This window comes from Humulus lupulus, chromosome 9 (assembly GCF_963169125.1).
Source record: "Humulus lupulus chromosome 9, drHumLupu1.1, whole genome shotgun sequence".
Lineage (NCBI taxonomy): Eukaryota > Viridiplantae > Streptophyta > Magnoliopsida > Rosales > Cannabaceae > Humulus > Humulus lupulus.
Genome location: NC_084801.1, coordinates 50,952,462 through 50,963,777, shown reverse-complemented (window position 1 = coordinate 50,963,777; position 11,316 = coordinate 50,952,462). Strand labels below are relative to the sequence as shown.

General features: G+C 36.2%; 1 long non-coding RNA gene across 1 annotated transcript; it reads left to right on the top strand.

The window, feature by feature from the left end:
* The first annotated feature begins 5,566 nt into the window (after nucleotides 1–5,566).
* LOC133800759 (uncharacterized) lies at nucleotides 5,567–8,569 on the top strand. Its single transcript, XR_009876602.1, has 3 exons — nucleotides 5,567–5,638; nucleotides 8,136–8,185; nucleotides 8,363–8,569. It is a non-coding gene; the product is annotated as an uncharacterized LOC133800759 (long non-coding RNA).
* The last annotated feature ends 2,747 nt before the right edge of the window (nucleotides 8,570–11,316 follow it).

Here is an 11,316-nt window from a genome sequence, read left to right as displayed (position 1 = left end):
ACATATATAGGATTTCATAGTAACTTCAGGATTAAGATCAGTTTGTATATGATCATCTGTTAATGTGTTTTATAATACTACAAAACGGTAATTAAACATGTATTATTAAATCACTTCTGGTCTAGTTCTACATACTCTCAGCATGCAAAGTAAATCCACTAAAGTGTCCTACTACACTAGTAACCCAGATTTAGGTCACATGTATTCATAATACTAGTGGATCGTAATAGCAATAATTAATCTAAAGATTCCACAACTTTATTTTACTGCGAACTATTTAAGTTCATTATCTCAATCTCGATCCTCTCATACCAATATGAGATTGAGACCACATAGATGAACTTGGGAATTTTCTGATATTTACTTAATATTATTAACAATAATATAGTACATAAGCTACATATATACAATAATTCAATTCATTCATTTATTTCATTAAAACCATTGTCAAATACAATTGCTTTAAGGGCACAATTACCAATAGCTACAGTGTTCTCAAAGATTGATCTGTGATCCGGGTACCATTAGCTGAAACTGAAGGGAGGAGATATTAATAAAACAACACTCAACACCTGTTACAGGCACTATCAGTTCCTAGTGATGTCTTTTGGACTCACTAATGCCTAGCGGCATTCATGGACATGATGAACAGAGTGTTTAAGGATTAATTGGATACGTTCATGGTGGTGTTTATAGATGATATCCTTATCTACTCAAAGAATGAGGAAGAGCATGAGGAACACCTGAGGTTGATGCTCAATAGATTACGAGAACACCGAATTTATGCTAAGTTTTCTATGTGTGAAACTTTGTTGGAACAAGTGATTTTCCTAGGGATCCAGCAAAGATTGAGGCCATTAGAGACATGCTCCAACCCAAGAATGCCTCAGAGGTTCGAAGCTTCTTAGGGTTAGCGGATTACTACCGAAACTTTGTCAAGGGTTTCTTTAAGATTGCCACACCCTTGACCAACTTCACCCGCAAACACCAAAAGTTCACATGGGCTGAGAAGTATGAAGAAAAATTTCAGACTATGAAGGATAAGTTGATCTCTGTACCTATCCTTTGTGTTCCCACAGAGGGCGGGAAGTTCGTGGTGTATAGGGATGCATCTAAGAATGGTTTAGGTTGCGTATTGATGTAGAACGGGAAGGTGGTAGCCTACGCCTCAAGGAAGTTCAAGGAATATGAGTAGAGATATCCCACCCATGATCTTGAGTTAGCAGTAGTGGTGCTCGCATTGAAAATATGGAGTCATCACCTTTGTGGGGATAAGTGTGACAGTCAGAATCCCATGATTCGTAAGGGGAAAGACCGGGTAAAGGTGTGCAATCCCACACCGCCTAGGGAAGGTCAAGTGTGATGATTCTAAGACTGTGTAGGTATGGGACTACATAGTTGAAGAGGGCTTAAACAGATTGATAGGTGCTACCTATGCCAACAAAATGCATCTTCTTTTCGGTTGCCCATCACTTGAGAACTCCAAAGTTAAGTGTGCTTGACTTGGAGCAATCTGATGATGGGTGACCTCCTAGGAAGTTTTCATCTTGTTTTCGGTAGCCCATCACTTGAGAACTCCAAAGTTAAGCATGCTTGACCTAGAGCAATCTGATGATGGGTGACCTCTTGGGAAGATTTCCCAAGAAGCGTACGAGTGAGGACAAAGCACGGTGGAAAGACTCGTGTTGGTTTGTAGGGCCAGTCGTCATTCCAAGAAGCAGCCATAGTGACGTGGGGTGTTACAAATGGTATCAGAGCCATAACCTAGCTGAAAGTGTGGTCGATGGGGACGTTGGGCCCGTAAGGGGAGGTGATTGTGACCGTTAGAATCCCGTGATTCGTAAGGGGAAAGACTGGGTAAAGATTTGCAATCCCACACTGCCTGGGGAAGGTCAATTGTGATGATTCTAAGACTGTGTAGGTATGGGACTACAGAGTTGAAGAGGGCTTAAATGGATTGATGGGTACTACCTATGCCAACAAGAGGCATATTCTTCTCGGTAGCCCATCACTTGAGAACTGCTAAGTTAAGCGTGCTTGACCTGGAGCAATTTGATGATGGGTGACCTCCTGGGAAGTTTTCACAGGAAGCGTGCAAGTGAGGACAAAGCACGCTGGAAAGACTCGTGTTGGTTTGTAGGGCCAGTTGTCTTTCCAAGAAGCAGCCATAGTGACATGGGGCGTTACAATAAGTGTGATATACACTGATTATAAAATTTTGAAGTACTTCTTCACCCTGAAAAAGTTGAAATGGTTAGCATTAGTAAAGGAATACAATTGCAAAATTTTGTATCACCCAAGCAAGGCCAATGTGGTGGTCAATGCATTGAGTAGGTAAGGACATGGAAGCGTCTCAGCTCTAAGCACAATAGAGACACCTATGCAGAAATAAATCATTAACGCTGGTATTGAGTTAGTAACAGTGGTCTAACAAACCTCACTCTACAGTCCTCCGTATTGGAACATATCAGAGAAGGGCAGAAGGTGGATGAAGCCCTAATGTAGCAAGAGGCTTTGGTACAAGAAAGTGGTAGAGGTGAGTTCGCTATGTCTAATGGAGGATTGTTGCGATATAAAGATAGGATTTGTGTGCCTAACAATGATTAGATTAAGGCAAGTATTATGAAAGAGGCGCATACAACACCCTATTCCTTACATCCAGGGTCGACAAAGATGTACCAAGACATTAAAGCATTTTATTGGTAGCCTGGAATGAAGAAACATGTTGTTGAGTTTGTCACCAGATGTTTGACATGTCAGCAAGTGAAAGAAAAACACCAAAGGCCAACATGGCTACTTAAACCACTTCATGTTCCAGTATGGAAATGGGAAGACATAGCAATTGATTTTGTTGTAGGGTTACCTAGGACCACAAAATAGCATGACTCTGCTTGGGTTATAGTAGACATGCTCACTAAGTCTGCCCATGTTCAGCCAGTTAAGACAACCTATGCAGCAGACCAGTATGCAAAATTGTATGTTAGCGAGATAATGATACTTCATGGGGTGCCAAAGTCAATTTTCTTTGATAGAGGGTCAATGTTCACATTGAACTTTTGGAAAGGGTTGCTGAAAATTATGGGTACGAGATTTAAGTTCAGTACTGCTTTTCATCCTCAGACTGATGGGCATATTGAGGGGACCATTCAGATTCTAGAGGACATGTTGAGATGTTGTGCTTTGGACTTTTCAAAATCTTGGAGCCGATACTTACCCCTGATGGAGTTCTCCTATAACAATAGCTATCAGTCCACTATTGAGATGGCTCCCTATGAGATGCATTATGGGCACAAATGTAGATCTCCCTTGCACTGGGATGAGGTTGAAGAAAAGCAGATTTTAGGCCCATAGGATGTTAGGGAAGCCAATGAGGCGACTGAGCTAGTTTGTGTTCTTGAGAGTCTCACCAATGAAATGTGTTATGTGTTTTGAGGAGAAAGGGAAGTTGAGCCTGAGATTTATAAGTCCATTTGAGATTTTGGACAGAGTTGAGCAAGTTGCATACCATTTAGCATTGCCCCCAGCACTAGTCGAAACACATAATGTTTTTCATATCTCGATGTTGCGTAAGTATGTGTCGGATCCCTCTCATGTTTTGAGTTACGAGCCATTGCAGATGAAGTAGGACCTGAGTTACGATGAGCAGCCAGCGCTTACCACTGAAAAAGGGAATCAAGGAACTGAGACCCAAAAGGATTCCATTACTTAAGATCCTATGGTAGAATAACACAGAAAGAGAAGTAACATGGGAGTTGGAGGAAGACGTGAGAGAAAGATACCTTGAGATATTTTGTAAGAAAGAATTTTGGGGCGAAAATCCTTTTAAGAAGTGGTAACAGATTCTCCAGCTGTGGCTCAGTCCACTACCTAGAATAACCAGCCAGGGGGTAATAAGCGAAATAAAGGAAAATTTAAGAAAAACTAGAATAAAGGAAATTTAAAAGAGTAACTTGCCCTTTCCTATTCTGATGAATAACCTCTGGGGTTTTCCTTATAAGGGACAAGATGTTGTTGAGGCCTCATTTGGCGTGTGTGACATACGACAAGGAGAGAGAGAGAGGGGGGGGGGGGGGAGAGTACGCTAGGTAGAGAGAACGAAAGAAAGAAAGAAGAGAGAAAGGAAGAGAGAAGGAGAAGAAGAAAGGAAAAAAGAATAGGGTTTCAAAAATCTCTAGGTAAGTACCTTGCTTTTTCCTTTCTTTTATGTGTGTGGTTCGAAATCCCTAGAGCACTAAGGTTGTTGTGATCTTGTGTTCTTGAACACCATCAAGGAGGTAGTAAATCTCTAGCCTTGCTATTGTTTTGTTGATTATTTTTGTTATTGATTGTTGTTTGATTTTGATTCCATATGTGTGTTGATGGTTTTTTTTCATGTCTTTGTTTTTATCAAATCCATAGAAACATGGGGAGATATGCGTGTAGGTTATATAAGTAGGTTTCTATAAATAATTTGCTATGAATATGTGTATTCTTGAAAGAAGCCTAGGTGTGTATAGCTCTATGGTTGGGTGTGTAACGCTCCCCGTTTAGGGCACCGGGTAAACCATAGTTCAGGTATTTTAATTCTCTGTATTATGTATTATTTCAGAGGAACATTTTATGTTACAAGCAGTTCATGATGTTTGAATGCTAGCCATATTGTGGTAAGTGCGATTTTTTTAGAAACCGAGACCTTTGGTTGTGGATCAGGTCAAAAATCCTAATCGGGTAAAAATCTTGGATAAAATATTCTTGATGGAATAATTATGGCAAAACTAAGTTTGAGCATAAACTTAGAAAAAATAACTATAGGTTATTTTAATAATAAAATATGATAAGCTTGGTGATGTCACATTTTATTTAAATTGATTTTTCTCTCTAAGAAAAATTAATCAAAACTATACACTATGTTAAATGTCTTTTTCACCTTATGTTCAAGCATATTTGAGGATTAATAAAATTAAAATTAAGGGCACTATGAGGCATGTGTGGCTAGTTATGTAGAGTGCTTGAGTGGGAAAAAAAATGCCCAATAGAATTTCAAGAAAAATAGCCATCATTATTTTCTCATGTTTCATCTTTTCTTATTGAAAAGAAAACTAAGCTAACTCAACACTCAACCTCACCACCCAAAGACCCCAAACGAACCCTCCCTTCCTCTTACTCTATTTGATTATTTTTTTAGCATACACTCATCTCTCTCAAATCTCTCTTCTCTCTCTAGAAATTTAGAGCACCATTGAAGAAGCTCCATTGAAGGTTTTACAAAAAGCTTGAACCAAAGTTAAGAAAAAGGGGTGAGTTCTCTTATTCTTCTTACCATGCTTATTTTCCTTCTTCTTCCTATGTTGATAGAACCTTTAAGGGTTCTAAAAATCTATACATGTCGGTTTAACTCTCACCACCACCATCATTTCAAACCTAGGTGTGGTTGATGCAAGCGTGAGCACCATCATCTACATGCATGCAAGCTTAGAAGGAAATTTTTGAAAGAGGTAAACCTAGAGCAAACTCTTTTAAAGCATCCCTCTCCTTTTTTTTTTCTAGTGCTATAATCTGATTCTTAGTGTTTATGGGAATGTATTTAAGTGTGTAAAGTGTTGAGAATTGGTTTGAAAACCTTAGAGCTCAACCACCCCAAAGGCTTGAACATAAAGAGGTAAAAATCTTGATTCTTACCATACTATTTTAATGGCTTTAGCAAATCTGAATTTGATTGTTATTTTGTGAGTTAAATTACCTATTTGGGTTGTAATAAGGTTATTTAGTGGGCTGATGATGCATGCATGTGGTTTATGTGGTGTTTTGGTATCTTGGAATCCAAAGTTCGATAGGATTATTGGTTGATGCATGCTTGCTGCCAAAAAATTTCAGTGGCTTCAAAAGGGCCAAATCATACCTAAACGACCTAATTATTCAATGAAAGTCTCTGTAATATATTATTTGAAAAGATTACATGATTTTAACCTCTTGAACCACTGAAAAAATGTTTTATATAACTCAAGTTATGAGCTTTTTGGGAGTGTAGTGCAAGCTGGATTAGGATTTGGCAGTTCTGATCTTAAAACTTTGAACAGTTAGTTGAGTGGGTAAAAATTATTATTTTTGGCTAACTGTTTCACAGAATGTTCTGGACATATTTAATATTAAGTCCATGAAACAGTTTTTAAAAATTCACTATAGTTTGGGAGTTATAAATTTTTCAACTAAGATGTTCAAAACTGTTTGCTGCCAAGATAGTGTTGTTACAGTGGCTTCCAACGGGCCAAACACTAGGTGATTGGTAAAATTTTCAAATGATACTTTCAACATTTCATTATCTAGGAAGATTACTTGATTTTAGCACTTTTAAACACTAAAAAACATTATGTCTAGGTCAATTTATAAGCTTTTTGTGATTGATATGCAAGCTGGAGTGAAAAAAATGACATCCTAAAGAGTGCTTGTTTGAGCAACGTTTTGACAAGTTTAAAATGAACATTTTTTTATTGGTTTTAATTATTTAAACTTTTTTTATATTAATTAAAAGCCCTGCAACAGTTGACTAAGAAATACTCCATAGATTGTGAGTTTTTTTTGTTTCTAAAAAGGTTGTCAAATCAAATTATGTTTTGGACAGATTTGGTTTTTTAAACTATAAATCATAATTCACTAGTCAAATCATGTTTCTTTTTCTTAAAGTAAATTCAAGATAACTTTCTATGGATTAAGGGTTAAAATTTAAGTGGCTTAAAATATAATGAGGTTTTACATTTTATTGAAAAATCTTAAGATAGTACTCTTGTGCGAGATAGGACTAAAATTGTTTATTTGGTTATAAAATTCTTTTGGACAATAAAACTTACGAGTTTCTTAATTTACTGAAAATAGACCTTTTTATTTACAAATTTAAGAAAGTAGAAGATAACGTTTAACACTTTTATTTTATAAGGAAAATAAGAAAGCGGTAATGAAATTTTTCTTTAGGCTTAAGAAAGTGGTCTCTTTATGCAATTGATAATTTATTTCCAAATTTTCGGCACCATTATTTGTAGGCATGTTTTTATGAATAATGTGATAAGGCTATAAATTCAAGGGTTTAGTCTAAGTTTTAAGATTTAAGAGCAAATGCTATAAATTCAAGGCATGTTGGAAATTTGTTAAGTTCATCCCTAATCGCTCAACTTAAAGACATAAACTTTATTAATCAAACACCATAATTAATCCGAGTCACTGTATGGTTTCACTACAGTGGTTTCTAAGCTGGAAGGCTCACTTCTGGGTAAAAGATCTCCACAGGCAAGCGATAAGGAATCCGAGTTAGACAACTTATGATATGTTTCGCGACAACACGTTAATGACTAGTTTAGATAATTAAGTTATAAGCTAATAATTTGAACTAGTCTTAGAAGGTTTACTCAAGACAGTGGTCCTAGAGGGTTTGCATACTCATGACTAAGGTAAGGAGTCCAGCTTGCTACCACGATGATAACAAACTCCAGCTAGCTACCCAGGACTAAGTAAGGAACCGGTTCACCACCGATGGCTATGTAACTAAGGTCGGTTGGCCACCGCAATATGTAAGAAGTTTAATATAATACTTGTGACATAAGAGTCCAGTTAAACTCCAGGAGACATAAGTAAGTTGATTCCAATTCCGTCTAGCTACCGTGACAACTATGAACTCCGGCTAGCCACCAGGGAACTAAGTAAGAAACTAGTTTGTGACCGGTGACTATGTAACTAAGGTCGGTTGGCGACCGCAACATGTAAGAAGTCCGGTTTAACACCTGTGACATAAGAGTCCGGTTAAACCCCGTGACACGTAAGTAAGTTAATTTCGAAATCAAATCTCTATGACTAAGAAAGTGTGCCAAATTCTTCTAGGAGTCGGGTAACCGATGTAACTAGTTTACACCCGTCGACGCTATGGTAAGAAATGTTAAGTTATGTTGAAGGTTCCATGGAACCCTAAGTAAGTATGTATGTTAAGATATGAATGTATGTACGTTAAGAAATGAATGACTAAGTAAATATGTATGTTAAAATGACTAAGTAAGTATGTTTGTTAAGATATGAATGAATAAGTAAGTGTGTATCTTAAGTATGACTGAGTAAGTAAGTATGTATGTTACCAGTTAAGACTGAATGTATTCTCTTGGATTTTCTGCGTGCAGGTGTACTTTCAGGATATGAATTTTGGTTATGAGGCATGACCATAAGTTTGGTAGGATGTTCGCACATTCTTAAATTGTATGTTAGGGTTCAGTTTCATCAGAATCATATCCTTGATTGGTTATCTTCCTATTTATAGTTAGTTTAATTCCTTGCTTCGTTTATGTGGTTATGTTTGTTAAGTTGTTCTTACTAAGTGTTTTGCTTACCTAGTTGTTTTGTGTTGTAGGTAATCTCAAAGACTAAGTGGATCAGTGAGCGCTGGAGTTTATCTGCGAGGATGTACATGTGGATCGACCTTTTGGGAATTTATGTTTTGGGAACTAGAACCCACATGATAACTAAGAAATTATTTTTGGCTTGTTGAATGTTTTAAAATTATGACACTGTAATTTACTTTTAAGTATGTGCATACTTTCGAACTCTTGCATCTTTTGAAAAGTATTTTTATATATGGATTTTCGATTATCTTATTTTTAGATAATGGTTATGTTTTTCGATAAATTATGTTAAGAGATTTTACGGGACATAGGGTGTGTGTGTGTGTGTGTGTGTGTGTGACTAGGCGTGTATGTTTGTGTAGACAATGCATGTAAGGTTTTGTTTTATTTTAAATAATTTTCTATCAACTTGTTGAGGTTATTGAAGAAAGGAACATGTTAGGATTTTTATTGGAAATCTATAAGAGTTTGATTTTTTTTAGAAATATAAAATTTGGACAATTGTTTTTTGCTTAAAATCATGATGTTTTGGGAAATCAAAATGCGAATTGGAAGTAGAAACATGCACTAGGGTTTTCGGCCTAGGGTGTATTTCCATGTTCTATGGATGTTTTCATTTTTTTTTGTGTTATGGATTATTTATTTTCTGTTTATTTAAAGTACTTGATGGATTTTGGAAAATTATTTTGATGAGAGAGCATGTGTATTTTTGGCCGAGGGTGGTGTATGTTTTAGAATAGTTTAATCCACTACACCAAATAATACTTTCTACAACACATTAATATAAGCTTATTTAAAAATTATTATAATTGATAATATAAAAAAGCGGTAAAGTGAAAATTGGCAAAACAAATGGCGCCAGACTAAAAAAATGTGCTATCCTTTCCTCTCTCTCCTTCTCTCTCGTTATTTCCTTCTTTTTTCTTCTTGTTCTTGTATTCTTTTTTAATTTTCTATGTCTCACTTAATTCAGATCTCTCTTTCTCTTTCTTTTCTTCTCCTTTTTCCTCGTCGTTCTCTCTCCTCTCTCTCGGATCTCTTTCTCCCACCAGACCTTTCTCCTTCACTATTTCTCTCTCGCTTGTGTCTTTATGGAGCCCGACCGCTACCTTCCCCTACACGCGTTGGCTAGGGATCTTCAGAGGCTGTCGAAGCTTCGACCCATGCAGGCCCAAGCCCTCACACGACACCAGAGGTGAACGACGACACTGGAGGCCAACTCTTCTTCTCCTTTTCCCTGTGTGCGGCCAAGCCTTCTTCTTCCCGGCGCGAGACCAGCTAGCTCCATCCAAACTTCAGTTTGGGCATTCTTCGTCACCCAGCCAACTTCTCCAGCCTAGAGCCATGCAAGCTGAGCATTTCAATCTCTCCATCTCCCTCACAGTGACAGGTACAAATATTTTGGTATTTTTCTCTTTTTTTTTCTATGATGAGTTTTTTTTTCTTCTACCAAATAACTTATATTTCAATAAATTTGATTGAGTATTACTGATTTTGTTGAAAATGTGTGTATTTGATAGTGGTGTTCCATTATCTGTGATTCATTTGTGAGAGTGTAAATGTTTATAAAATATACATTTTAACTATATAATTAATGTAGTTATGATGTTTGATTGAATGTTTGAATGAAAAAAAAAAGCTATAGACATATATTTATTTGATCTATGTTTGTTATTTCTCAGTTAATTCCAAATTATTTTCTAAATTCTCCCTAAGATTATTGAAGTTATTGGCACTTGTACTGCATTTAGATGTTACTATAGGTATGGGCATTCAAAGTTCATTTTTATTTATGGGTGAAGTGATAATGAAAAGGTTCTTGAAAACAACACTATCTTACATTAAATTTAGAAGTATTGGTTTATCTTAATTTAAGTAGTTTTTGTTTTCACTATCGGTTGCTGAGTTCTACACTAAACTTGTAAACTTAATTTAATTTTTAATTATGTGTTGACCTTTATGAACTATACCTACTCATAAACATTTGTTGCTGATTTTGATATGTTTTAATACAGAATATGCTTAAATCAGGCAGAAGTAAACATCGTGGGAAAACTTCATTTGTTGAGCCTCAGACTTTTCTTCATCTCTATCATAGCTTTCATCGCCTATGGATATTCCTTGCAATGATGTTCCAGGTATACATATTAACAAATTACACTGAATTGCCAATTTATCGATATCTTATAGTCTTTGTTGTAACTTGCTATCACTAATTAGTCAAACTTCATGCTCGAGTCTTTTTCTATTTCTTTGAGTTGTATTCTCCATTCTTTTAATTTTTATTATTGTGTTTTTGCTTCTGATATTGTAGTCTATATCAGCTAAAACTAGTTAACTCTAGGACTTTGCAATCTTTTGTGTTTTTAATAGTTTTATTTTCTTTCTGATTTTCAGGGACTTGCCATTATCGCATTCAATGATGAAAAACTTAATAGGAAGACCTTTCGGGAGGTTCTCAGTCTTGCTCCAACATTTGTTGTAATGAAATTTTTTGAGAGTATGTCTTTATCTCGTGCAGACAATGTCGTTTTATTATTTTTAGCTACTGAGCTGGCAAATTAGATTTCTTATATTAAAAAATTCTTCCCTTTCTCTTAGGTGTCCCAGATGTTATCATGATGTTTGGGGCATACTCTACATCACGGAGGCTTGCTATTGCTCGTATTTTTCTTCGTTTTATTTGGTTTGGCTCTGCTTCAGTTGTTGTACCTCTCCTATATGTGTATGCACTCAATATTTGTTGTCTTTGGTTTGTTTGGGCTTAACTCTTTGAGTCAAATTTAATCTTTATTCTTTGTTTTAATTCATGAAAGCGCTTCAGGAGGAGAGTAAACCAAATGTAAATGGTGTTATATTCAAATTATACTTGATTGTCATTGCCATTTATGGTGGCATCCAATTTTTCATTAGTTTCATGATGCGAATTCCTGCCTGTCACTGACTGACTAATCAATGTGAT